General features: G+C 47.4%; 1 protein-coding gene across 3 annotated transcripts in view; it reads right to left on the minus strand.

The window, feature by feature from the left end:
• Window positions 1-3410, minus strand: part of MYH10 (myosin heavy chain 10) — a 121513-nt gene extending 118103 nt beyond the window's left edge. Inside the window, exon 1 of one of the 3 annotated variants that reach the window (XM_055406721.2) lies at window positions 3046-3410. The gene's annotated coding sequence lies outside the window, so the exon portion shown is untranslated. Of the gene's footprint in view, window positions 1-1591; window positions 1616-2778; window positions 2914-3045 lie in introns of those variants that run through there. The other 2 variants (XM_055406712.2, XM_055406732.2) reach the window with 2 other exon arrangements.
• Between the last annotated feature and the right edge of the window lie 19305 nt (window positions 3411-22715).

Here is a 22715-nt window from a genome sequence, read left to right on the forward strand (position 1 = left end):
CAGAGCTAACAAAGAACAGAGCTGGGAGGAAACCAAGTTCAGCTCCAGGACACGTGCTCCAAGAATGGAAGGTGAGGAGGGGAAAATTTTGACATGCAGTGAACTACATACTGCCTGTCAATCAATGATCAATTACAGTTTCAAGAGTACATGCTCAGGGAATGGCAGTCCAGTATTCGGGACTCTGCACTTCCACTGCTGGGGGCCCAGGTTTGATCCTTGGTTGGGGAACTAAGATCCCACAAGCCGCATGGTGTGGCCAAAAAAAAGAAAGATGAGGACAGGCTCAGCCAATGAACACACTAACACAATCTGGCAAAGGCTTTACATTTCATAAAAAAGGAATAAATAGGAATCTCTTTGTAACAGACAGCATCTGAAAGTTCTTGGTGTCCTCTGAAGTAACTGCCTAATTATACTTCAATTATTTATCAGCTGCCCCCACCGGAGTCAAAGCCCCATCCTTCCCTGATTTTTAGACACACACACCTCCCTGGGGGTCCCTCCCCAAGGCCATCTTTTACTTCCAAAGAAACACCACCCACTAAGCTTCTCAACTGCCTCCCAGCACCTACGGTAGGTGGAGGCACAGGGAACAGGTTTATGACTATCTTGCATACCAAAATCCAAACAAAAGTGATGGATCAATGATCTATGAGCACATCTCTCTGGGACAGATAAGCTGAAACAGAATTGTCTACAATTTGTGTAAAGCTACCACCGAGGTCACTCAAGTCTGTTCATTTATCAAATCATGTTTAACCAAAAATGCGCAGAAATGCAAATCAAGTGCAAAAGGACACTACTGCGCTTCATGGCCCAGGCCACCTATGTGAATATCTTTACACTGTGTTAAATGTTTCTGAAGCGGGGAGACTGACACCAGGAATTTTTATTCTTCCTACATGACAAGAAGGTACAGAAACCACTGAAGACTACAGTCTTTCACCATACAACGTGCCCTTGAAAATTTCCTGTCTCACCTTCCATCCAGCCTATCTTCCTTGAAATGATTTCCCTAAGGGGCCCAAGTAAAAAGGCAAGCTCTCGGGTCACATCTCTTTGCTGCAAAAGCCGGTGCTATATCGCCCAATTACACCATATGCTTTCTCCAGATAAGGACGGGAGGAACTGAATTTAAGATGCAGAAGTAAGGAGATGCATAAAATGGCCACTTTTCCAGGATCCGTGACAGACAGGGCATACTTAAACATCAAAAGCATAGGACTAAAAAGATAATTAATGAGGGCCGATGGATGAAGGAAATGAAACAATAAATAGATTAAAGTTTTCCAGAGTGAGATACTATCAAGAATAAAAAAGCCTAACTCAAAGAATCCTCAGTTTCAATGTTAAAAAACAAAAATCTCGGCAAAATTGAAGTATTAAATTTGGTATTATATTATTCAGCGAAAACAGCCGTCTTTGTTTCTTTTGCACTAGGGATCTACCCGCCTGCTTTCCCCTACCCACCCCACCCCACCCCACCCCACCCCCTTCCATCAACCGCAGTGATCTTGAAGGGAGCTGCAGAGGCCCTAAGGAACGGAGATAACGGTCATTGGCAAAGGCCACGTTAGCCAAAACTCACCAGCCGAGCTCAGACCCGCCAGGTCGCCAGCTTCCTTCCCAAGGCCCCGGTTCCCAGGCAGGCCGGGCTGGGGGCCTCGCCGGTCCCCGGGCCGCATCCGCCCACCGCAGGCCCACAAAGCCCGCGCGGACGCCGAGCCTCGGCGCCTTCAACTTCCCTCCGACCTCGTTCCAGGCCGATTTTATGGGATCAAGATTGGACCCCCCCACTGCAGAAGGCCAGGAAGAGACTCCGCGGCCAGCCATGCCCAGATCCCTTACACAATAAAGGGATCCCGAAGCAAGGGCTGACCCTCCCCCCCAGCCGCCCTGCTGCAGCGCTCCCCCGCCACATTTCCCGCCTCGCCCCCCCAAGCCGCCCGGGCCTGGCCGGACGTCTACCCCCGGCCCCCGCCGCCCCAACAGAGCCTGGTCTGACGCCGCCCCCCCAGCCCTGCTCCCCCGGGACCAGCGGAGCCCGACCCTCCCCAAGCCCGCGGCCGGCTGATCAGACCTTCACCCGCCGCGCGCTGCCCCGGCCGTGCGCAGCCCTGCCCTCGCGTCCCTCCACCCCGCAGGTCCAGGCGCGCCGCCCGCCTTCCGACCCCTCGGCGAACTCCGCACCGCACTCCGGGAGCCGGAGCCGGCCTGAGCCACCCAGCAGCCCATCCAAGGGCCCTTCCCGTCCAGCACTCCCCCAACCCCCAATCGGGATTGCGCTTTCCAGCCCGCCCCAAGACTCCCTCCCCTCCTGAGAAACAGGCAAAGACTCGTGGGATCCCCGGGGTCCCCCACTAGCGCACGAGGTCCCCCCAACCACGCGCCAGACGGATCCCGAACGCCGAGTACCAGGTCCGCACATGCCCACCGCACATCTCCATCCCCAGCACCCCAGGGGCAGTCCTCCCGCACCCCAGGCCCTCATCCCCGCTGGAGGCTCTCACTCTCAAGGACCTCATTCCTCGCCCCTCCAGGGGTCTCTCCACCCACTGGGGTCCCGTTCCCCGCCACCTCCCCGCAATGTCCTTCCTCGCAGGAATCTACGGCCCCCGCAGCACAAACCCTCCGTCCAGAGTCCCTTCTGTCTTCCCCAGCTCCCGCTTCGGCTCCGTTCTCGCCCTCCAGAGCCGCCGAGGATCCCTCCCCCCACTACAAACCGTCCCCGATCTCCGGTCGACGGTCTCGGACCCGGGCAACCGCACCTCTCACCTTCAGCCGAAGATGGTGGCGCCGGCGCACGTCCCCAGCCGCGACCACAGAACCGGCGCCTCAGTCCCAAACCCACCGCTGCCTCCGCCGGGCTCCTTTAGCACTGCTACTCCGGGCTGCCCCACCCACTCCCACCCTCATTGGGCCAGCTCTACGCCCGTCACCACCGCCCCCAGACCCACTGGTCCGTTTGCGCGCCCATCTCCAAGGGAAGACGTTAGCAACCCGAACGAAGCTACCTTCCCGAGGTCCGTTCCCTCCACCCACCTGAAACGATGTTCATTGGCTCCCGCTCCCAGCCCTGGCGGCCGAGGCCCCCATATTATAGGCAAAGCCGCATGTCCATCAGAGATTCCGGGAGGTGCGGCCGGGGCAGTCGTGGGTGATTGGCTGGCTAGGGCGGAGATGGACAGCTGAGACTGGCAGGGCGTTCCGCGATCCCGCGGGGCAGTGGGTGCGGACCCCGCAGCGGCTTTGGCTGTGCGGACGGCGAGGCAGGTGTGCCGCGGCCAGAGCCCGGAGCTCCGCCTGGACGCTCCACGCCCTGGCGTCGGGCAGCCGCGGCAGCCCAGTCCGGAACCTCGCCGCCCCCTCTGCCTGTCGCAGCCGGCGTGTCCCGCAGTGGGACCGGCTTCCACCGCCGAGTCGCGGGCCCCCGGCGCTGCCTGCAGGGGCGGGGCCGGAGCGCGGTCCAGAGGCCTGACGTCACCCCCGAGGCTGCGGGGAGTGGGGGCCACGGCTCTGCGGCTCACCTGCAGTGGGGGAGGGGAGCCAGGGCTCGGGCTGCGGCTCTGCCCATGCGCACCAGCTGGGGAGTGGGGCAGGGGGAAGACAGACCTCGCCTGCCGTCGGCGGTCCGCACTCAGGCCCCTGTCGCGACCTCGGGCCCGGGGTGACCCTGCCTAGGTCCGCTGAGCGCCGGCCGCCGGGTTTGCGAGGGGAGGGGCCTCCCTACCCAGACGCCTCGCTGGGCTGAGATTCCAGAATATTGAGAAGGGAACCCACCTTGGGAAAACGACTTCACGTCATTCATTCCTTCTTCACTTCCTTCTTTTAGTATACAGCTCCCTACATGAGAGGGGCTATGAGGAGGTTCTGCTGGACTCTTATCCCTCAGGACCTATTAACTTTTCAAAGGCCTTGTAAAAAACGTTTGAGACCTGAAGAAAAAAATAAAAAGGATTCCAAAATAAGGAAAGGCAACTAGAAAAATCCGAGTTAATATTTAATGAAATGTCTGCAATATCTAATCAACTGTGACACGACCCTAATTATATATAAATATAATAAAGTTTAGGTAAGTCACAAGAATAAAGTGATTTAGTCTTTAAAAAATTGAAATTTGCAAAATCTTTCCCAAAAAGTTTTTATAGCAAGATGTTACTTCATGTTCAATAAGGATGCATTTTAATATTTACGACATGTATGTAAGTGGTTAAGCCTAGCAAACTTCCCGTCTTTAAAGGTGAGTAAAGCAAAAAAAAACAAGGCAGGAAATGATGAGGAGGGGTTGGTAGAATTCAGAGACAACTTCAAGGCAGCTGAATGCAGAGTCCTTCCTGGGGAAGTCAGAATCGGGTCCTGTATTGTCCTTTGTCCTGGTGCATCGGGTCCCCCACCCCCACCTGCCTGCTGGAGTAAGCTGCCCCTTGTCCAGGTGTCTTGTGACTTGACTCCATGAAGTCTGTCCTTAAGGCAGCCTGCACATGGAGTTCAAGTTAACTGTACATAGTATGTGACAAATATTCCTCTTCTGAATAAAAAAATAAACTTTTTATAGAAGACCAAACACTCCATTTCTAACGCCTGAGTCTCAGCTTTGCCAGCCACTGAAGTCATTTCTGAGTGCACAGAGCATTCACACACAAACCGCCCCATCAGCCACCAAGTCTGTGATTTCCCATAATTATAAAACAAAGTCAGTGGACCATCAGAAGAGGAGGCCAGGAAGCTCAGCTCAACAGAATTCAACATCACAAAGATGTCAGTCTCCATAAGAAATCAATAATAAAAAGATTGTCTCCAGAAATTCCCTGGCAGTCCAGTGGTTAGGACTTGGGAGTGTTCACTGCCAGAGCTCAGGTTTGATCCCTAGTCAAGTAACTAAGATCCTGTAAGTTACATGGCTCAGCCAAAAACAAAAACACTGTCCCCTAATGTGTCTCTGGGTTTCCCAGGTGGCACTTCAGTAAAGAATCGGCTTGCCAATGTAGAAGACACAGGTTTGATCCCTGGGTCAGGAAGATTCCCCCAGCATAGGAAATAGCAGCCCACTCCAGCCAGTATTTTTGCCTGAAGAATTCCACGGACAGAGGGGCCTGGGGGCTACAGTCCATAGAGTCACAGAGTTAGACATGACTTAGCACACACTTGTGCACACAGAAGTATCTCTAGTCATGGCATCTCTCCAGCCTTGAGGCCTTACATTTTCAACCGTCTGCTAGGTGTCCCTACCTGGATTGGAGGACAACTGCAAAAGCAGGAAGTCCAAAACTTATCTTCTTCCCACATCCACTTCAGTTCAGTTCAGTTCAGTCGCTCAGTCGTGTCCGACTCTTTGTGACCCCATGAATCACAGCACGCCAGGCCTCCCTGTCCATCACCAACTCCCGGAGTTCACTCAAACTCATGTCCATCGAGTCGGTGATGCCATCCAGCCATCTCATTCATCTCACCCAAATTCTTTTTCTTCCCAACTTCCCTTTGTCCTTTAATACATTACCAACCTTGAAACCACTTCGATTCCTTCCTCTCCCTTGCTCCCACACTGTGTTCCCCTCCACCTCGATCATCCAGCGAGCCAGGCTCTTCAGACTCCAATCTCACCCCACGTAGCTCCATCCCAGAATCTGTTGCTGTTTTGAGCAGGTAAACACAGGATTTAGGACCACATAGACCTGGCTTTAAATCTGTCTCTGCCACTTGTTGCTGTTTAGTCGCTCAGCTGTGTCCAACTCTTTGTGACCCCATGGACTGTAACCCACAAGGCTTCTCTGTCCTTGGGATTCTCCAGGCAAGCATACTGGAGTGGGTTGTCAATTCCTTCCCCAGGGTATCTTCCCAACCCAGGAATGGAACCCACGTCTTCTGCTTGGCAGGCAGATTCTTTGCCACTGAGCCACCTGGGAAGCCCCACCAGAGTTTGAATCTTTGACAAATTCCTTAACCTCATCTCTCAAAAGAGGCTACAAATATATACCTAAAGGACTCATTCAATTCATATGTAACAGGTTGATTTACTGGGGAAAAAAGCTTGGTGTTATGAACATATCAATGAAAATGGTCTTTTTTCCCCCCTAGTCTACAAGTTCGTTACAAAAGAGTGAGAAATCTTTGTCCTCTCTCCATAATAATTTTTGCTAGCAGTCTAGGCTACTTTTACCCCCAAAAGAAAAAGGTCACAGGCCATTGTTTTGCAGAGTCCAAGTCACAAGTCCAAACTCATTCACTGATGACAGTTCTGGCCCATGAACCTGGTTTGTTCTAAGCTGTTTTGTTCCATCTGTACAAGGCTGATATGAAGCATTTTTAAAATAAATTTGAGTGAATTCCAACACGTAATAATCAAGAGCTATCCAACATCATTAGCCATTTGGGAAATGCAAATCAAAACCACAATGAGATACCACTTCACACCCACTGAAATGACTGTAACCAAAAAGGCAGACAATAACAAATGTTGGTGAGGATGCAGAGAAACAGGAACTCTCAGCGATTTCTGGCAGGAATGTAAAATGGTGTAGCTACTCTGGAAAACAGTTTGCCAATTTCTTTTAAGTTAAACATGAATGTACCGGACTTCCTTGGTGGTCCAGTGGTAAAGAATCCACCTGCCAATGCAGGGGATACAGATTTGATCCCTGGTCCAGGAAGATTTCACATGCTGGGGGGCAACTAAGTCTGTGCACTGCAAGTACTGAAGCTCATCCACCCTAGAGCCCATGCTCTGCAGCACTAGAAGCCACCACTATGAGAAGCCCATGCACGGCAACTAGAGAAAGCCTGCAGGCAGCAGTGTAGCCAAAAATAAATAAATAACAAAAACAACCAGAAATGTACCATGTAACTCACAATTCTATCCTCAGATATCTACCAAAAAAGCCAAAAACAAAAGTAAATATATATGGACACTAAAACTTGTATATAAATGTTCATAGCAGCATTATTCATGATAGCAAAAAAAAAAAAAAATGGAATGTCCATCAACTGGTAAATGGGTTGACAAAATGTTGTACACCCACACAATGGAATACTATTCAGCAATAAAAAGGAATAAACTACAGATTCATGCAGCAACAGGGATGAACCTTGAAAACATGTTCAGTGAAAGAAGTCAGACAGGGAAACCACATACTGTATGATTCCATTTACATGAAGTGTCCCCCAAAGGCAAAGCTCTAGAGACAAAAAGTAGAACATTAGCTGCCCAGAGTGAGGGCTGGGGTGAGGAGAAGGGAGGACAGCACAGGGATTAACAGTAAATATACACGTGGGATCTTACTGTGATGATGAAAGTGTTATAAAATTGATTTATGGTGATGGCTACACAACTGGATAAATTTACCAAAAAGTCCATTTTATGGGATTCCCAAGTGGCTCAGTGGTAAAGAGGCCACCTGCCAATGCAGGAGACGAAGGAGACAAAGGTTCTGTCCCTGGGTCGGGAAGATCTCCTGGAAAAAGGAAATGGCGACCCATGCCAGTACTCCTGCCTGGAAAATTCCATGGACAGAGGAGCCTGGTGGGCTACAGTCCAGGGGGTTGCAAAGAGTTGGAGACGACTGAGCACGCACACACACTGAATTTTATACTGTAAATTACATGATTTGAAAAATATACCTTAACAGGTAATGTTTTAAGTAAAAAAAGAGTTCTCTCATGAAAATTCAGATTTCTGGCTTCCCTTGAAAACATGGAAGATCTGGAAATTCAGCACCCATTGGCTGGTGCCTGAGTTGCTGCTCATTTTTAAACAAAGCCTGTGTTCCAGAGCATGCCTCAGTCACCACCACTCCCTCTAGTCTCTTAAAGCCGACCTGCCTTATTCACTGACATTCTTTGCTTGGTCTTTTTAGGTGTCTATGCGGTTTTAGCTCCTATCATGCCTGTCAAGGGATTTCATGTCAGATCATTCCAGAGAGATAAGAGGAAAGGTGGTGTTTTGAGTTGAAAAGCTGTTCCCCTGCAAGAGGTGAAGGCATAGGAGATTTGTTCCATGAGAAGGGGTCCCCTTTCAACATGCTTCCTGGAAGAAGTAGGACTTCCAGGCAGAGATTATTCCACTGACCACCTCACAGCCCACTCAGGGCAATAATTCCTGACTGATAAGAAGGATGGGTGCTCAACTATGGCATCTTGAAACAGAGGAGGAATAATTAAAAACAAACAAAAAATCTCTAATGAGTTGAGAAAGAAGGAACTTTCCAGAATTTTCTTGGGCTCCTTAAGTGCTGGAGTTTTGGGCAGGGGGGACAGAAGAGTCTGCTGAAAATGACTAATTTAAGACATCTCATCAATCACGAAGGATAGGGCTAACTCACATTTGATTTTAGAAAAACAAAGGCATGACAGTCCTTGCATCCTAATGTCTTGGAACAAGTCATACCTGTAACAATTGCTTTTTGTGTCTGGGGGTGATGCCCAGTGCTATGGAGAGGTCCGTATCGACAGGCAGGGTCCCTCTCCTGAAGGGGCACACAGTCCAGCTGGAAATAAAAGCAAATTGGCAAATGATTTTAAGACAGCAGGGGTTTTTAATCTGCAGTGCATGGAAACCTAAAGAGTTTTAGGGGTTTTATAAATCTCTAAAATTACATGCAAAATGTATTGTGTTCTCCCCACCACCACCCCCTCAGGGAGAAGATGTACAGTTTTTAGTAGATTCTCACAGAACATTCTGATTCAAAAAGTTTGCAAGAATGCAATAGAGAATGAAGTACTACATCATGTATAGTGAGATCTAGGGACACATAAGAGGGTCACTTAACTCAGAACAGTGGCAGGGGTGGGCATCAGGGAAGTCCCAGAAAGTCTTCTTAGAGACAGTAATTTTGAAATTATAATCTGAAGAAGGCGGCGCTAACCAGACCAACAGAGGATAATAATGCTTTCAGAGAAAAATAGCAGAGAAGAGACAGTACAGAGCTTTCCAAGCTCAGATGAAAGCTCACAGCAGAGCAGTGCTACAGCAAAGCGAACAAGTGTGAAGGAGTGTGAAATACAGGGCTGAGGAGGCAGGCAGGGGCCAGATGGGAGGTGCAGCACAGGAAATGGAATTTAGATTTTATCTAGAGGACAGTGGGGAACTATGAGAGAGGTTTTATCTGACGAGGAAAATGACCAAGCTTGTGTTTCTTCCAGGATTCCTTTGGTTATAACATAGAGAATGGATCAAAGTGGGGGGCGGGGTGGGGGGCAGGGTGGGGGGCGGTTAAGAGGCTGCTGCCACAAACAGTCCAGCCGAGAGATGATGGTGACTTGGTCGAAGCGGCCTGGAAAGATGTGGTCAGATTGCGGATTGCTCTTGCAAAGGTTAAATGAGATATTTCAAGTGCCAAACCAACACATGAAGATACAAAAGTGCTTTAATGTGTGTGTGAGGATATCTTCAAATGCCTGGTGGTGGTTTAGGCATTCAGTCCTGTCTGACTCTTGCGACCCCATGGACTGTGGCCCACCAGGCTCCTCTGTCCATGGGATTTTCCAGGCAAGAATCCTGGAGTGGGTTGCCATTTCCTTCTCCAGGAGATCTTCCTGACCCAAGGATCAAACCCAGGTCTCCTGCACCGCAGGCAGATTCTTTACTGACTGAGCTTCAAGTGCCTAGTACATTATAAACTCATTCCCTTCCTCCATTTTCTCATGGCCCCCTGAATTAAAAACAAGTCCTCACTGCATCCTGTACACACACTTATAAAAGCACCTATATAAACCTTCTTGTATGTTTTCATCTCTATCCCTGTATCCCTCTTCAAAACCAGTGCTGTCCAGCACAAGTAGAATGGGAGCTACCAGTGCAAGTCATGTATATAAGTTTAAACTTTCTAGGGGCTACATTTTAAAGGTAAAGCAAAATAACTGATTAGTTATAATAACATATTGCTGTTGCTGCTAAGTCACTTCAGTCGTGTCCAACTCTGTGTGACCCCATAGATGGCAGCCCACCAGGCTCCCCTGTCCCTGGGATTCTCCAGGCAAGAACACTGGAGTGGGTTGCCATTTCCTTCTCCAATGTGTGAAAGTGAAAAGTGAAAGTGAAGTTGCTCAGTCATGTCCGACTCATAGCGACCCCATGGACTGCAGCCTGCCAGGCTCCTCCGTCCATGGGATTTTTCTAGGCAAGAGTACTGGAGTGGCTTGCCATTGCCTTGTCCGATAATAACATATTAACCCAATACAAAAAGAATATTACACTTCAACATGTCAATTAAGAAATCACTTAATAGGATATTTCACATTCTTTTTCTTGTGCTAAGTGTTTAAAATCTGATGTCTCTTGTGGACATACAGCACATCTCTTTCAGGCTGGCCGCAAGGAAATGGCAACCTACTTCAGTATCTTGCCTGGAGAATCCCATGGACAGAGAAGCCTGGAGGGCTACAGTCCACTGGGTTGCAAAAGAGTCCGGCACGACTGAGCGATTAACACTACATTTATGTGCTGGAGAGCTACATGCGGCTGGTGGCTTCCTTAGAGGACCCTACAGGGATAGACTGTAAACTTGTAGCCAAGGTCAGTGTTTTCAGCTATATCCCCGGGAACTAGCTCAGTGATTGATACGGAGCAGATGCTTAGTATATGCTTGTTGAATAGAAAGATGGATGGATGAATGGGGAGATCCTTTCCAGCTTTCCAGATGTCACTTGAGCCTGAATCCCAATCACCTTCCCAGGGCTTCCCTGGTGGCTCAGCTGGTAAAGAATCTGCCTGCAATGAGGGAGACCTGGGTTCAATCCCTGGGTTGGGAAGATCCCCTGGAAAAGGGAAAGGCTACCCACTCCAGTATTCTGGCCTGGAAAATTCCATGGACTATATAAGTCCATGGGGTTGTAAAGAGTTGGACACAATGGGGCGACTTTCACTTCACTTCACTTGAATCCCAATCAGGATTGCAACAGTAGAGGATAGTGGACTGACTGCAGGGCAAAGATGTAAGAAACGAAAGCACGGGGAAACGTGATACCAGGAAACTGTGGGAAGTAACAGCATTTGACTAAAGTACAGAATACTTGCTGCAGAAAAGGTGAGAAGTGATCCTGAAGGTTCCTGGAAGCTGACACTGGAACCTTATACATGTCTGGGGATTCCCAAGCTGCCAGTGTAATTGCCATCAGTAAATATTTAAGGCACAAATGAAAAGAGAGGGAAGAGGACAGGGCAGCAGGAAAGAGACAAGGAAGCAGAAAAGAAAGGGAAGAAAGAGCAAAGTGATAATGACTGCTGGTGTGAATGTTGGCAAATCACGATAGGCAATTTTCTTAAAGGATCCAGGTTGTCTCAATGGAAACAGGAACAGGTTACTGGAGTGTCTGCAAACAGCTGGAGAAGTCTGAAGTCTGGTGAGTGGTTAGAGATGAAAACAGGGTCATTGGTCTCAAGAGTATCTGTGGTCCCTGGTGGGAATGTGAGGGAGTTACATGTTTGTACAGAGAACCCCAGGGTGAAACCAAGCCTCGGGCCTTCCCTGGGGGCTCACTGGTAAAGAATCTGCCAGCTAATGCAGGAGACACGGGTTTGATCCCTGGTTCAGGACGACTCCACATGCTGCAGAGCAACTAAGTCCATGCTCCACAACTGTTGAGCCTGTGCTCTAGAGCCCTGGAGCTGCAACTATTGAGCCCATGTGACCTCAGCTACTAAGCCCATGCTCTGCAACAAGAGAAGCCACCATAATGAGAAGCCCCTATAATAAGAAGCCTGCCCACCACAACTAGTGAGTAGCCCCTGCTCGCCACAACTAGAGAAAAGCCCCAGAAGCAATGAAGAACCAGCACCATCATGAGTAAATAAATAAGAAATCAAGCCTAATTGCTATTATATGACACAGAATTATTGCCACCTGTGCCTTAAGCAGCCAGGCCTGGTTTGCATTGGTCCTACTTACCAGGTGAAGAGAAAAATCAAGAAATTGCCCTGGATTTACTAAAAATGGATATGATTCTTAGGGGTAAAAAAAAAGCATGTGGGCATCTCATTGGAGGTTGTTTTAAAAATCCAAATCACAGGACCTGGGACTTCCATGGTGGTCCAGTGGTTAAGACACTACATTTCCACTCTAGGAGAATCTGGTTCAATCCCTGGTTGAGGAACTAAGAACCCACTAGCCTCGAGGAGCAACAACAACAAAAAAATCCTGCCTGATACTGGGTCTCGTCCTTAATCTCTCTAAGCCTTGATTTACTCTTGTGTGAAACAGGAAAAACAATACCTACTTAGTAGGGTAGCTACAGGCTTAGGTACAGTGAGGTAACACTGGTAAAAGTCTTGGCACAAATTACCCCTCAGTAGTGTTAACTCTTTATTGTGCATGAGTGCACAGTCGCTTCAGTTATGTCCAACTCTGCAACCCTATGACTGTAATCTGCCAGGCTCCTCTGTCCATGAGATTCTCCAGGCAAGAATACTGGAGTGTGTTGCTATGCCCTCCTCCAGGGGATCTTCCCAACCCAGGCCTTGAACCTGAGTGTCCTGCATGACCGGTGGATTCTTTACCCACTGAGCCATCTGGGAAGCCCATTACTCTTTATTATTATCATGCTATTCATTAGCAGTATCATTACCCTTTTGACAAGACTAATACACAGCCTTTCAGAGGATGTTTATAGTGTTCCATTGTTTTCTCTAGATGTGCATTCATTCCCTTGCATTATTAGCCTCTCTACTTTTGCATATCTTTGAAATTCTCCACAACATAAAATTCAAATATTATTTTTGTTGATGATTTCCACTGAAAGGGATAGATTCTAAGGAAAGGAAATGAGATCCTGGAGAAAAATAAAAAATTATTTGGCTTTGATTTTCACAATCCTGCATAATCTGATCTCAATCAACCTTCTTAAATTCATATTGCCTGCCTCATCACAGCTGTTTCTCCTAATAATCACCTCTCCTGGGCCTTCTCCATCTGTCTTTTTTTTCTGGCCATCTTCTCCCTTTTGCTTATGCTATTTTCCATTGGACAGCCCTTTCTCCACAAATCCACCTGGACTGTTGAAGCTCTTCAGTATGAGACACACCATTGAGCAGCTCAAGCAAAGGCCCTCGTTCTCTTCAATTTCAGACCAAGTTTCACAGTTTTGGCACATTTGGAAAGGGTGGTTCCTGCTCTGCCTCTAGATGTTCTTATGAGAGGATTTCCCAATTTCCTTCTATTGAAAGCACCGGTGGGTGTGAGCCCACTGATAATAACACCATTCTCCACACCAGGTATATGAAAGTTGGCTGGCAGGAAACAGAGGACCACCCAGGAAGCCTGCTTCCTCAAAGGAGCTCAAGGGCCTGCATATGCCCTTCAGGTGGATGTGTGGGAATCACAGAATCTAGGCCTCGAGGATCAGAAGAGCCTGGTGCCCTGCATTCTCCTGCTCAACACAGTGAGCATCCTCTGCCCGGACCCACACTTTTCCCGGAAGGAACTGGCACTGGTCTGGTTTCTCTCTCTTCATGGCCACATGAAGAGGCTGTAGAAGTCACCCAGTCACCGTTTCACAGATGACGTATGGAGTCGGGAACTTGCCCGGAAGCACAGAGCCAATCAGTGCAGGGCCAGGACTCAGCCAATCAGTGTAGGGCCAGGACTCAGCCCTCAGTCACCTGCCCATGCTCCAGCCAGGACTTTGTGTGTGTCTTCATTGTCAGCCATGGCCATTTTGTGGTGCACCTACTGTGTGCAGCAGAAAAGAACACAGAGCGTCTCAGGAAGGGTTATGGAATTCAGAAGATGCTAGTATGTTTAGTGGGGCGAGGGCGACAGGTTGGGGAGGAGTGGGAAAGAACTCATGGAGATAGGCTGATTCTCAGCTTGGACAGAAGTAGGGAGGGAATGGCCCAGGGCATCAAGATAACAGGGACTTCCCTGGTGGTCTAGTGGCTAAGACTCCATGCTCCCAGGGCAGGCGGCCCGGGTTCGATCCCTGGTCAGGGAACTAGATCCCACATGCCACATGCAACTGAGAGTTCACATGCTACAACTAAAAGATTCCGAATGCTGAAACTAAAGATCCCACAATGAAGACTGAAGATCCGTGCACTGCGACTAAGACCAGCCAAATAAATAAATAAAATAATGGGGAGACAGAGCTAGAAACCTGAGGAAGATTTAAGTAAAGGTGTGCCCTTCCTCCCCGCCAAAGCACCCATTCACGAGTCATGAAGACATCCAGTTACCTTCTCTACCTGTCAGCCTGTGAAAACACCTAAAACTCTTTCCATGTCCCCAGATGAAGGGCCAGAGGCTCCAGGCTCAAGATAAAGCAGGTACTATCTAGATAATATGGATATCAGCAGGGAATATGCAGCAGAATGATCATAGAGAGATGCTTTGGAGACACAGCCTGAGTCCAAATCCCGGCTGAGGGGTGACTTGACCTTGAACAAGTCACTGAAGCTCTCCGGGTCTCCCTCTCCTCCCTCCTTGTTGCAGTCATGACCCGAGTTCTGGAGCCGCTGCACACAGAGTGATAAGCATGGTGCCTGGTACACAGGTGACCACTTAGAAGATGGCAGCTGTTATTCTGGTCCTTTGCTCCTTGGTCTCCCTCCTCCTGGCTGCTGAGTCAACAGGAAGTTGGCCTATAGACAAGAGAGCTCTCCAGAACATACCTGGAGTCGAGACCTAGTCAAAGGTTTTCTCTCTTCATGGCCACATCTTTCATTTCGGGGGAAATCTGGAAGAGCTAAATTGGGAACGGAAAATTTGCATCTGACGAAAGGTATGTGCAAACACATGTTTGCAAATGAGGTCAAGGTTTCAAAATACCCCTTCCCTGACAGATGAGTCAAGCCCCACACAGTGGTCTTAACTATTTACCACGCATGACGGCACATTCCCTCTGAGACTGATAGCGTTGTCTGCCAGGAGTTATATCCGAAGGAGTTACTCATTGGAAAATGTGGCTGCCTTGCCCAGACTGAGATCTGAACTTGGACTTCCAGGGATTTCACCCAAAATAAGCTGAATTCCTCAGTTATAACTGTCAAAGAAACAGAGCCAAGGAATCTGTGTGCCAGACCAGCGCCAGTTCCTGCTGGGAAAAGTGTGGGTCTGGGCAGGGGATGCTCACAGTGTTGATCGGGAGAACACAGGGCACCAGGCTCTTCTGACCCTCATGGCATCTGTCATTACTGCCTGGGACTGCGGCCAACTGGTCATCACTTGTCCTTGATTCAGTTATCCCCTACTCCCTCGGCAACTATTTTATGATCACCTAATAATAATAGCAAACAACTGTTTAGTACTTATTGTCTTCCAGACACTGTGCCAGGTGCCTTATATGTGTCATCTCGAGTCATCCTTCCAACACTCCTGTGAAATAAGTATTACTATAGAACAAGTAGGTTAACAACAAGTGAGATGTATGGAAAAATGTAAAAGCTTGGCTATGATGAAGCAGGACTTCTTTCTGAGTCTCCTGCCCCCTCCACTCACATGTGATAGGGGTGTAATGAACTAAATGGCTCATCCAATTGAAATCTCTATCTAATCTCAATTTTTAATATTAATTTGGCCATGCCACTGTGTCATGTGAGATCTTAGTTCCCAACTGGGGATCGAACTCACTGCCCCTGTATTGGAAGTGCAGGACCCTGGACCACCAGGGGAAGTCCCCTGATCTATTTAAATAGTCCTTTTAGGTAATGCTCAGTCTCTCAGACCACCTGCTTCCCCAGTTCCTGCTGCACCTCTTTCTCTCTCTCTCCCTCCATATTCCTCCATCTTCCTAATTGTGTTGGGGTGTGTGGAGAAGGGTATATGACTCACTCCATCTTGTGGTTGAGGGTAAGTTTGGAAGTTGCTGATTTACTTTCCTCTGGTCTCTGAGGAATGCCCATGTCCTCTCATTTGACCACTGGGCACACACCATTCTCCTCCTCCAACCGCTTCCCCAAGAAGACCATACTCCTCAGCCTGGCTTTCAAGTCTCTCTCCATGCTGCTGCTGCTGCTAAGTCGCTTCAGTCGTGTCCGACTCTGTGCGACCCCATAGACGGCAGCCCACCAGGCTCTCCCGTCCCTGGGATTCTCCAGGCAAGAACACTGGAGTGGGTTGCCATTTCCTTCTCCAACAGGAGTTGGATTTTCACTTTCCAGGTTTCATCTGTTTCCAGTCTGTTCCACAAGACCCAGCTTAGATCCAACTACACTTTAATAAAGCCTTTTGGGCACCGCTGCCTAATCATTCCCTCTGTCTGGACTTCTAGGGCCATTACATCTGATGATGAACTCTGTATTCCTTTGGAAGTGCTCTTTTATTACTGTTTCATAAAATTACTTATATCCATTGTTGTTATTTAATCTTCTTAGGGCTTCCCTGGTGGTTCAGATGGTAAAGAATCCGCCTGCAATGTGGGAGACCTGGGTTCGATCCCTGGGTTGGGAAGATCCCCTGGAGAAGGGAAAGGCTACCCACTCCAGTATTCTGGCCTGGAGAATTTCATGGACTCTGCAGTCCTTGGGGTCGCAAAGAATCAGACATGACTGAGCATCTTTCACTATCATTTTCAAGCTCCTCTGGGGGCATAGATGATGCTTTATATCTTGTTGAACACCCCACCACACCACCAAATCTAATCCAGAGTCTACTACAGAGAAGGATTGTGGTTGTTCACAGACAAAAGATACACATCCCTGACATATTAGGAGCTTCTGAAAATGGAGAAGAAAATAACCAGTAACACCATAGGGAAACCAGCTAAAGATATGAATAGATAATTCACAGGAAAAGAAATGAAAACAGTCCTTAATCGTATGGAAAAATGTTCAAACTCACTCGAAACAAGGATGATAAAAATGAAAGCTCACAGATATAATTTCCAACCTATCAGATTGGCCCAAACTCAAAAGTTTTACAACACACTCTTGGCAAGAAAAACAGGCACACACCATGTGACCAGGGAACTATACTTCATTACGTAAGAGTCTATCGCATGTTCTCGGGGAGGAAGAATTTGACGAGGCAGTTTATTTGTCTTTGCTCTGACCTGAATGCTTTCCATGCTCAAATCCTCCCTATCCTTCAAAGCTGTGTCCAATGTTGACACAGACAAACATCTCCAGTGTTGGCAACAGCATGACCCGCACACATTCATGGCACTGGACACAGTCATCGTTGTCTCAAGGCCAGAGGGCAAGAGACAAGATGTATTTCCCTGGCACCTGAATGGTGTTAGTTATGACAGAGGGTGTTTAGGGCATCACAGTGTACCAGTGCTAAGTACTGGTGGGCCAGTGGCCACGGCATCCATGGGTCCTTTGGTGTGTGTATTGTTTGTGTTTGTGATACGTGGAGCCCTCTAAAACATGGATTCTGGAGCAGGATCCAGGGTCCTGGGGCTTCCCAGGTGGTACGAGTGGTGAAGAACCCGCCTGCCAATGCAGGGGACATGGGTTCTATCCGTAGTCTGAGAAGATCCCACATGCCTCGGAACAACAAAGGCCGTGTGTCACAAATACTGAGCCTGTGCTCTCGAGCCTGCCATCTGCAACTAGTGAGTCTATGCGCCTAGAGCCCGTGCTCCACAACAAGAGAAGCCACCGCAGTGAGAAGCCTGTGCACTGCAGCAGAGTAGCCCACATGCTGCAATGAAGACCCGGCGCAGCCGAAAATAAATAGACATAAAATCTAAAAAAAAAAAAAGTGTTTCCTAGCTCTGCCCACGGAAAAGGCCCAGAAACAATGGGCACCCCTAGAGCAATGAGCACCCCTACTGTGGTCTACAAATGCCATCTTCCTTGGGGAAGTGGCAGAGTCCTGGTCCCAGACAGGAAATATGAGATGAGCCTGAAATATCTTATCGTAACAGAAAGCAAGGAAACAAAATATCAAAAACTACTAAGTTGTGACAAAAGGACACAGAGGAGCAAACTTGATGAGGCTCCTTCTGGTCAAAGATGGGAGGCACTGCTTCAGTATCAAAATGATATAACAATGGCAATGAATTGAAACATGTTAAATAATACAAGAGTTCATAATGATTAAAACAAAAAATAGAATTCATGGGCTACCTCTGAAGAAAGCATGGGAATAATCTCATGATTTTAAAAACAAGTATGTAATGTGCTTAGTCACTCAGTCATGTCCAACTCTTTTGGACCCCATAGACCACCACTCTTTTGGACTACCAGGTTCCTCTGTCTATGGGATTTCCCAGGCAAGAATATTGGACTGGACTGCCATTTCCTTCCCCAAGGGAGATCTTCTCAATCCAGGAATCGAACCTGGGTCTCCTGCATTGCAGGTAGATTCTTTACCAACTGAACTACAAGGGAATCCCATAAACAAGTAAATACATGTTTAAAAAAATCAAGCATTTATCTTGCCTTCCCTATATAAACTGTATCTTCAGGATAACCAAAGAACTGATGAGGGAAAGTTTTTCTCTTTATAGAAGCACTGCAATTACTGGGGCTTCCCAGGTGGCGCAGTGATAAAGAACCCACCTGCCAATGCAGGGGTCATGAGTTTGATCCCTGGTCCAGGAAGATCCCACATGCCATGGGACAACTAAGCCTGTGAGCCACAGCTACGGAGCCTGCACTTCCTAGAGCCCATGCTCTGCAGCAAGAGAAGCCATTGCAATGAGAAGCCCATGTACTGCAACTAGAAAGTAGCTCCTGCTCACTACAACTGGAGAAAGCCTGAACAGCAACGAAGACCCAATGAAGCCAAAAATAGAAGAGAAAGTTAAATATATATATATATATACACATACGTACAACAATGGGGGATTTGAATATTCATTAGATATTTGGTAATATAAAGTAATCAGTGTTAATTTTTTTGTTGTGATAATGATACTGCAGCTATCTTTTTAAAAAGATTCCCTGTCTTGAGGTACATGCCAATATGTTTAAAACAAAATGATGCTGGGAGTTATTCAAAATAATCTAGAAGAAGGAGTGGGTAACATTATCATTGAAACAAGACTGCCTATAAGTGAAGAACTATTGGTAGCTAGGTGACAGTCATGGTGGGGATGATCCTCAAACTATTCTCTCTTTGGCTTAGTTTTGAATTTTCCATAATAAAAAGTTAAAAGTAAATAAGATTGAAAGATTATTTTTAATTATAAAAATAGTGGGTGCTTTCTTGAAAAATATTAATAAAGGAGCATAGAAAGTGAAAGGTAAAATCTCCTTAACACTTGACCCTTGATATTAGCAGTAATCACTACAAATGGTTCAGTAGATTCTTTTTTTTTTTTTTTAATGTATTTTATTTATTTGACTGCACTGGGTCTTAACAGTGGCACATGGGATCTTCAGCTGTGGTCCACGAGTTCTTAGTTGTAGCTTGTGGGATCTAGTTCCCTGACCAGGGACTGAACCCAGGCCCCCTGCATGGGGAGTGTGGAGTCTTAGCCACTGGACCACCAGGTAAGTTCTGCAGTAAGGTTTTGTGTAACTGCTCAGACACTGTCACCAGGCTATTCTAAGCGGGGGATATATTCCCCCAACTCTGGGTGCTCAGGCTTAGTCATGGGACTCACTGGAGCAAAGTTCAGAGACTCTTTAAGAGCCAGAACATGGTTCTCTTGTCTGTCACCACGTTCCATGAAGTTCAGTCCCAGAATGAAGACAACAGAGCCATAACATGTCCACGACACCCTGTGTACATGACAAGCATCATCATGGCAGACACTGAGATTTTTAGTCATTTATCACTGGGACACACCCCTCACCTGTTCTGAAGAATACCATATCCTTCTGAGTCTTTTTACTGTGCATCAATAAAATAGTTTTCCTCCAAATATACATATTATTATATTCAATTTGCTTTTTTTAAACTCAACATATCATGGGCATTTGAGTCTACTCTAAAATAGAACCAATCTGAGTTTGCAAAGGCGCCCCCCCAAATAATTTCCTGAAGCCAAAAATATCTGTTTCTTTAAAATATGGGACAGTGGAGAAAGTTCTCCAGCAAAAACTCATGCAGGAAGTAAGCTGAGTGGGTCAGGGTGTGAATTCCAACATTACAGCCCTTCTTGTTACCAGAGGATAATTGGCAGTGGATTTGCACGATTCCAAGGGTTTTCCTGCCCAAGGAAGGAAGGAAATCTCCGAGGTTGTTGAAGGGCCTGTCTTTCTCTTTGTAATCTCGTAGGCGCTGCCTGTGGTTAGAAGCAAAATCCTGGATTTCCTCTACAGCTTGGAGTCAGAGGGCTGTTACTGCAATTCTGATTACAGCTAAAGTGTGGGGAGAATTGAGCTTTTAGTTTTTCAGTTATATTATCAAACTCGAATTCAAACTGTTCTCCTGGGCTCCCTCTGTCTTATCATGGCACCCCCATGCTGCCAGGTCCAGACACTGGAAACCATCTCCCACTCTCCAAACCCCTAGCATATGAGCTCCAAGGGGGCAGAGATCTTTCTCTGTTTTGTTCACTGCCAGGTCCTGCCTGTAACATTGCCTGACACATAGTAGATACTCAATAAATAAGTCAAAAGCGAATCAACCTAAGCAGCTGCCCAGTCCCGTGGCTTCTCCCTCTATAATTTAGCTCTGATCTATAATCCTCTGTTAAAGAGAGTCACCATTTCTTGACAATGTTCCCATTGAGATGTGGAGTGTATGTCCCCAACTCTTGATGCTGGGTGGATTCTGTGACTATTTGAACCTACAGAATACGGCAGAAGTGAAGGGGTGCCACTCTCCAGGCCCAAAATTTGAGAGACAAGCAAGTTCTACTTCCTGTCTGTCCAAACTCTCACATTTCTGGCCCTGGGCAGCTGGGAGGTCCTGAGAGACAACATGCAGAGAGAGAAAGGGCCGAGACCAGCTGAAGCTCCAATACTTTGGCCACCTCATGCAAAGAGTTGACTCACTGGAAAAGACTCTGATGCTGGGAGGGATTGGGGGCAGGAGGAGAAGGGGACGACAGAGACTGAGATGGCTGGATGGCATCACCGACTCGATGGACATGAGTCTGAGTGAACTCCGGGAGTTGGTGATGGACAGGGAGGCCTGGCGTACTGTGATTCATGGGGTCACAAAGTGTCGGACACAACTGAGTGACTGAACTGAACTGAACTGAACCCTGCATGGGACCTTATAACTTCTTACCTGGAGAACTGACTCCTATATTTAGCCCCCTGCCAATCCAACCATGCTCTACACTGCTAAGTTTATTTTCTTGAAAAAGTTGTGGGAGTCCTGTTTAGAAAAAAAAAAAAGTATTTGCAAGAGAATACAGCCCAATCTCTTTAACATGGTCCATCTGGCCTTCCAAGATCACTCTTTAAAAAAAAAAAAAAATATATATATATATATATATATATAGTTTTTTTTTCCGACTGTGCTGGGTGTTAGTTGCAGCTTGTGGGATCTTTGATCTTTGTGACATGCGGGATGTTTAGTTGCAACATGCAGAATTTTTAGTTGTGGCACGCAAACTCTTAGTTGTGGCATGTGGGATCTAGTTCCCTGGCCAGGGATGGAACATGGGCCCCTTGCACTGGGGGCACAGAGTCTTAGCCACTGGACCATGAGAGAAGTTGCTAAGATCACTCTTTGAACCCAGCTTTCCAAGTTCTCCTATTTTCTCCTATGTTCCAGCCAAGTTTAATCTTTGGTTCACTCCTTTGACACCATATAATTTTTATTTTGTTCATAAAGTTCCTCCTCCTGGAATCCCCTTCATCTTATCTGCGTATGTCCACATCTGCTTACCTTCTAAAGACATCTGAGAATGTCAATTTCCCTCATGGAAATAAACCCTCTCTCCTGAATTTCCACATCATTTGATCTGAGATTCTCATAAAATGTACCCTTTTCTGCCTTGTTAACATTATACTTTAAAACTGTGTTTTTAGGACTTACAGGGTTGTCCAGTATTAAGGCTCCATGCTAGTATTAAGTCCTCCAAAGCAGGGGACATGGGTTTGATCCCTGAACAGGGAAGTTCCACGTGCCATGCTGTGTGGCAAAAAAAACAAAACAAAAACAAAACCATGTCTCTAACTTCCTAATAGACCATGGAATCTTGGAAGGCGGGGTTCACATCTTATTTACTTATTACCAAAACTAGCAAAGAACCCAGATCTTTGTAAGTCCTTAATAATTATTTGCTGGACTGACAGGAGGATAAACAGGGTGAATGGGTCAGACAAATCTGCTGGAACTACGCTGCCGGGCCTTTGGGTCTCTCTCCACTTCTCAGCTCTGTTTTCTTCTGCCTTGGTTTCTTTCAGAGGCAGGCTCTGCCAGGTGGTAGCACAGATGGTCTCTGGCAGCTTTTCGCTTACACCCTACCAGTTTAGCACCACCCCCGCCCCCCAGTCAAAAGGGTGCCTCTTTTTTCCCAACAGTTCCAGAAAGAGCCTAGGAATGAGGACTCACTAGAGATACAGGAGGCCTTTCCCTGAGCCGATCACTCTGACTCTAGTGAAGGAACGGACTTTCCTGAGTGTCTAGTCCTGAGTTTTCAGGGGACCCATGGGCTTCCCAGGTGGCTCAGAGGTAAAGAATCCACCTGCCGATGCAGGAGATGCAGATTTGACTCCTGGGTCGGGAAGATTCCCTGGAGAAGAAAATGGCAACCTGCTCCAGTATCCTTGCCTGGGGAAATCCCACAGACCAAGGAGCCTGGCAGGCTACAGTCCACGGGGCCACAAAGAGTCGGACACAACTCTGTGACTAAACAACAACAAGGGAGCTAGAGCTGGAGCTGGTGGTGGAGGGAATCGTCCTAATGGAAAAAGATGGGCTGTTAACCAG

Source organism: Moschus berezovskii, chromosome 20 (genome assembly GCF_049115385.1).
Source record: "Moschus berezovskii isolate FMDL1 chromosome 20, NW_MosBer_1.0, whole genome shotgun sequence".
Lineage (NCBI taxonomy): Eukaryota > Metazoa > Chordata > Mammalia > Artiodactyla > Moschidae > Moschus > Moschus berezovskii.